The sequence below is a fragment of the Cydia splendana genome, chromosome 23 (genome assembly GCF_910591565.1).
Source record: "Cydia splendana chromosome 23, ilCydSple1.2, whole genome shotgun sequence".
Lineage (NCBI taxonomy): Eukaryota > Metazoa > Arthropoda > Insecta > Lepidoptera > Tortricidae > Cydia > Cydia splendana.
The window spans coordinates 8,452,762-8,458,834 of NC_085982.1; positions in this window are offsets into that span (position 1 = coordinate 8,452,762).

The window sequence follows — 6,073 nt, forward strand, 5'->3', positions numbered from 1 at the left end:
TAACACGTGTGGGGGTTTTAAAAAAAAATTGGTACCATTTTTTTAATCATCAACTTTAGTGTTATTTAGACTCAAAATCACGAGTACTAGAATGAGACAAAGCAAAATTGTCCCCAGTTCTTCATACAAATTTTGGGTGTCAGTTTTGTGACGGTATTTTTTTTCTTTTTAAATCGATAGTTCTCGTGATTCTGATGAATAGAAATAACCCAAAAGTTAATGGGTTTTAGCTGGAGAATTTATATTTATTAAAAATAATCGAAATAAAAGATGATCGTCCGAATAATATATTTATTTCTATCTATAGGAGTATTAACATAATACTTTTATGTATTCCCGCACTTGTTAGACACAATATAAGTTAGTTTGCCTTACTATGAACACATAAGTACCATACACTGTCAATAAAACTTCCTATTACTTTCTATAAGTAAACGCATACTTAAAAAATATTATCAACATACCCATACGCATTAGTGTTATATAAAAACCTAGTGTTAAAATGACAAGTTTGATGTTACACATTTCTGCCTAATATTGCTTTAACAACTTATAATAAAAAGTCTAAGTTATCGAAGTGATTCGAAGATTAGGAAAGTAAAAAAAAACCTTTTTTTGTAGCCGGTTAACAAAATACTCAAAACTAATGTTATAAATTCACAAAACTGAAACATAATGTTATATTATAAGTAATAATATACACTAACAATTGTGATTTAACCTTTTGGACGCCAATCACCGATATATCCGCACCGCAGGTCCAACGTCAAAGACGGATTAATCGGTCACCGACCACAGAGCAACATAGACCTACACGTACATATGCATAAAGTTCAATTTCAGTTTTGACACTTCGGTGACGTGGCGTCCGAGTAACGGCTTTTGTGTTTGACACGGCGTCGAAAAGGTTAATGTATGCTGAAATGTTAAAGATTTTTAATTCTATTTCGCGTTTTTTCGGGGCATGGCAGTGCTGCCGCCAAGACAATCTAAAGGCACTAAGGTTAACATGGAGAAGACCGTCTAACAGGTAAGACCGTCTACAAGCTCTTTCCTCGCTTCTAACTCTTACACCAACTCCACTTACAGAAGACGGGTAAAGCGGAAGGAGCGAAGCTCTTCCTTTCTGTCTGAGCGAAGTATACGTATACAAGTACGAGAGTTATTGGCCTATGACGATTTTCCCAACCAAACATTTTATATGCGGGTTTTCTCCACATTGACCGTAGGTACCAAATTTTTAGTGTTCCGTACAAAACTTAGTTTACGGAACACTTAAGCCGACCACTGACTAACAGTCCGCCGGACGATATCGGCCGGTCAGTTGTTCGGAACTGTCAAATTTTTGTTCTAACTGACAGGCCGATATCGTCCGGCGGCCTGTTAGTCAGTGGTCGGCTTTATGGGATCACTTCGGTCTTGCAAATTTTTACAAATCAGTTAAATGCGTTTTTTACAAAGGGTTTAATAGTCTTTGTTTAGCTTTATGTGTAACTCAATTAGTCATTTTAACGAGCCTTAATAAAATAATATGTGATACAAGTTGATATTAATTATTGTTATGCGAAATCGTATATTACATATCAGCAAAGAGAATTTGAAATAGATGAATATTGTCAAAGTAAATTATGATAGTTAGTAAGTACATTTACTGCCATCTTTCGACACAAATGATTAACACTTTTAGAACGCCATTTGACTTGATCCTTATTTTTTCACGGATATGTGTTAAATTTGTTAAATGTCAAAAAGTATCGCCATCTACTCGAGGATAGGCCAAAGGTATGGTGCCATCTTTTCGAGCGATGGCGCCATACCTTTGGCCTACTTTTGGCAGTGAAAAAATAAGGATCAAGTCAAATGGCGTTCTAAAAGTTTCAATCATTTGTGTCGAAAGATGGCAGTAAATGTACTGACAATATTCCTCTAGTCTAAATTCTCTTTGATATCAGTCTATTCACCAGTGTCTTCCAAAAATCAATGGGTAATAATTGGATAATGAAGGATTACATACACAAATCAAGAAAACTTACATGGCCAAAACTTATATTTATATAAGTGCTGAAAATAAAGTGTAAGGTGTATTCGGGTATTACCGAATGTCGGATAATTCCGAAATTCAGATGAAAATCACCCTCAATTCCATCATAATAAAAGTCTCTTATCGGAATTCTCCGACAGTTTTCGACATTCGGAATTACCCGAGTAAACCTTAGATACGACAAATATATATAACTAAAATGTTACCTGCTTCTATGTCTGTGTATAAGCGCTTAATGTTTATAAATTGTAAATAAAATGAGTTTCTAGATTGAATAAATCATGTTAAAATTAAGCGGTTATACACGGTGGCTAAAAAATAACTGCATTCCTCTTGCCAGGGAGGTTTTCGGATTATCCTGAGCAACTTTTACTATGGGACCAACCCCGAAAACGCGAAAAAAAATTTACCCTTCCATAGAAAATGGACCAGCCAAAATGTATGAAACAGCCAATTTTTTTTCGCGATTTCGGGGTTGGTCCCATAGCAAAAGTTACGCAGTATAATCCCAAAACCTCCCTGGCAACGGGAATGCAGTTATTTTTTAGCCAGCCTGTATAGTACGTTTTAACTAGTTTGTTTTCTAAAAATATGGTTCCAGTAGGTAAGCTATTATAATATTTATAGTTTTTAAACAAAAACCTAAAAGTGTCTTTAGTCGTTGTTAACTTTATTTTATTTCAAAAGTGCAAAAAGAAAACATATACTGAATATATTGCTTTTTTAACTAATAAATATATAAATCTGATTTACTTTAAATCGAATAAAATTTTTGACATACTTACAACTTATTACATTACATAGTATTTAAACTAAAACATCAAATTCCTTTCTACCTTATTCTCGCAAAACATTTTTTTATTGCATTTAATAAGGCTATTTTAATAAAATCTTCTACATAATGCCGCTAAAGCATATCATATATAAATGTGCCATACATCCAACTTCGAAAACTTGGCTTAACTCTACCGTACACACGTTATGACGTTATAAATGTATAAATCCGCGAAAACCCTTATATTAGTAATTTAGCACAAATTATTCGAATCAAAAGGTTTCCAATCAATAAATCGGCAATCATTAAAACAATGTCAGTTATTAATGATAGTAAAAACTGACAATATTTACTGATTGCGTAAGACCCCTTTAAAACTAACCGATATTGTCACAAACACCTAATATAAAGGTATAATAAAGTGACAATTACAAGTAGGCGGAATTTAAAAACACCAAAACTTTAAAGTACGTGTACTAAGGACGGCAAATAAGAATTTACGAACGAGTGTGAATTGAGGCCCGACGCCGAAGGCGAGGACTTAATTAACACGAGTTCGTAATTCCTGTACCGCCCGTGTTTTTCATCAAACTTGTACTGAAAAACAGGGAAATAAATAAATCTTCTGCCTAATTTCGTACGTACATTACAGCCCTTGGTCGTAATTTAGGATTTATGGACCGCATCGCGTAAGCGTAATAACATATTTTACAAGCAAGTGTGATGAAAAACTCTTTTATCTAGTATTAGTCTTCGTCAAGAAGAAGTCTGTTTAGGAGATAGCAGTGGCGGCGCGACCATAAAAGCCGATTCCCACCGGCTTGCCTGTTTTTAGACGTTTGAGCAGAGTTGTAAAGGAAATATGTAAGCCAAATTAGCCACGGCTTGCCTATGGATATGTTTAACGCGCCGCCACTGGGAGATAGGGTAATTCGCCAGTAACTGGCCACTTTTAGTAACTGGCCGCCCAACACTAAAAATGAATTTTATTCATCTATAAACAGAATTCATTTTAGTATCTCTTCTTCTTTATATTTAAGAGCTGTGCTCTTGTCGGTGGAGCAATCTCCAACTCGTCCGGTCCTCTGCCAACTCCTTAACCTTCTGGTATGACACGACCTGAACATTTTCTTTTATTTGGTTGAAATAATTTATTCTCGGTCTTCCTCTTCCTCTGATTCCGTCTATTTTTCCTTCTATGATGTTCTTTAGGAACATGTCGTGTCGTAGCAGATGTCCAATTAGTACTCCTCTTCTATTTTCTATTGTCTTTATTATATTTCTTTTCTCGTTAATCCTATCTAACCGTCCAATAACGGTTTCAATAACTGGCCAGCTTTCAATAACTGACCACCGTATACTAAAATGAATTCTATTTATAGATGAATAGAATTCATTTTTGGTTTGGGGTGGCCGGTTACTGGCGAATTACCCTACTCTAAAAAATTAGTCGATGAATCGTACTATGCCTGGAAAAGGGTTAAGAACACTATTTAATTCAAGTCTCGTAAATCTGAATCGAAGCCTTAAGAACCCCATTCCGTCGATATCTCTATAAAATATAATTATATCTTAATCTATCCAAGTATCTATCATATATCACGTGTCCCAAAATTCAACGATAAGCTGGCACCAGAAGATGGACCAGTACGGTTACCATCAGTTTGTCACTGACGTAAACGCCGTCGAGAACGTAATTTACTTTCTATACATCTCGCTCGCACTCGCATATTAGTGCAAACGGGATGTATAGAAAGTAAATTACGTTCTCGACGGCGTTTATGTCAGTGACAAACTGATGGTAACCGTACTGCTCATGACTACTCGAGGAAAAAAAAGAAAAAAAATATCTCAATTTATTATGGAAATACAAAAAAAAAATTCAATTATTATTTTTTTCATTTTTTTTTATTTTTTTTCCTGGAGTAGTCATGAGCAGGTCCATCTTCTGGTGCCAGCTTATCGTTGAATTTTGGGACACGTTATATGTGACGTCCCACGGGGTAAAGGAAACTTATATGGTGGTTAGCGCTTAGGGTGGTATTCCACCTGTCCAATTTCTTTGTCCAATGTGTATTATTTCTCACGTTTTGCTTGATAAGAGAGTGAGATGCAATGACATTGAACCAAGATATTGGACAGACGGAATACCACCCTTACGCTATTATTAACGCCGCTCCAATACTAATGCGGTGCTGTGCGACGTAAGCGGCAGCCGCCATAAGGTACATTTTTCCGTGGAACGTCACATATTCTTAAGTAAGAGATGTACCAAACTGACAACGTTATTTACTAACATTTATTCCGCAAATTTGAACTCTATTATAAGGCCTTTAGGTTCACTTACCTCGAAATCTATACATTTAAAGGCTAAACACACGTGGCAGTGTAGTAAATTGGTGTTTTTTTAAAGGTAATAGGGAGTATTACTGCAATGTTCTGCCACCAGAGTGCAGCACTAGCTCCTCTGGTAAACCATAGAGTAACTTATACACACTGTGCCTTAAACTGTTTTTTTGACAAGTTTTCACAGACAATAAAATATGACATTGATGCATCAAGGCGGTTTGTTAACAAGGGCCTACCGGGAAACGCGAAAATCGACATATAGTTATCTGCCTCTTTATCGCTCGAATATGCAAAAGTGATAGAGAGGTTAGATAACGAAATTTCGATTTTCTTGTTTCGCGGTAGACCCATAGATTGTGACGGATAGTGGTAGTGGCGCCTCCTACGCAGAGTTTCGCGTAATATTCCCTATTAAGTATTGGTACATCCCTTGTAAAGTAAATTTCGTACGTTGTCAGGCGGGCTGTTGCTATCTCTATCGCACGCGCGTAATAGGGTATTTTCCTACTAGTCAAATCAGTTACTTTTTTAGAGCTGTCAAAACGATTTGTTAATATGGAATTTATATGAAACATTACATCGTGACGTCACGGTCAACACACCTACTTTTTATATTTCTATCCGATTCATTAAATAGAAATTGTGTTTAAAAATAACTCTTATCTGTGTTTTTCTAATAATTATCTGGTACTTTATTTCATGCATGGCGTAAAATAATTTATTCTAAATACAGTATAATACCCTATTATATAGCTGTCCCGCACATGATGCCGGCGGTCAATGACACTGTGAGTGGGACGGCAAAAAAATTATGCGCGTGCGATAAAGACAGGAACAGGCTGGTCAATGTACTAAACTCTACGTGCTTAGCGTCCTTATTTATGGGCATTTTCACTTAAAAGTGTACC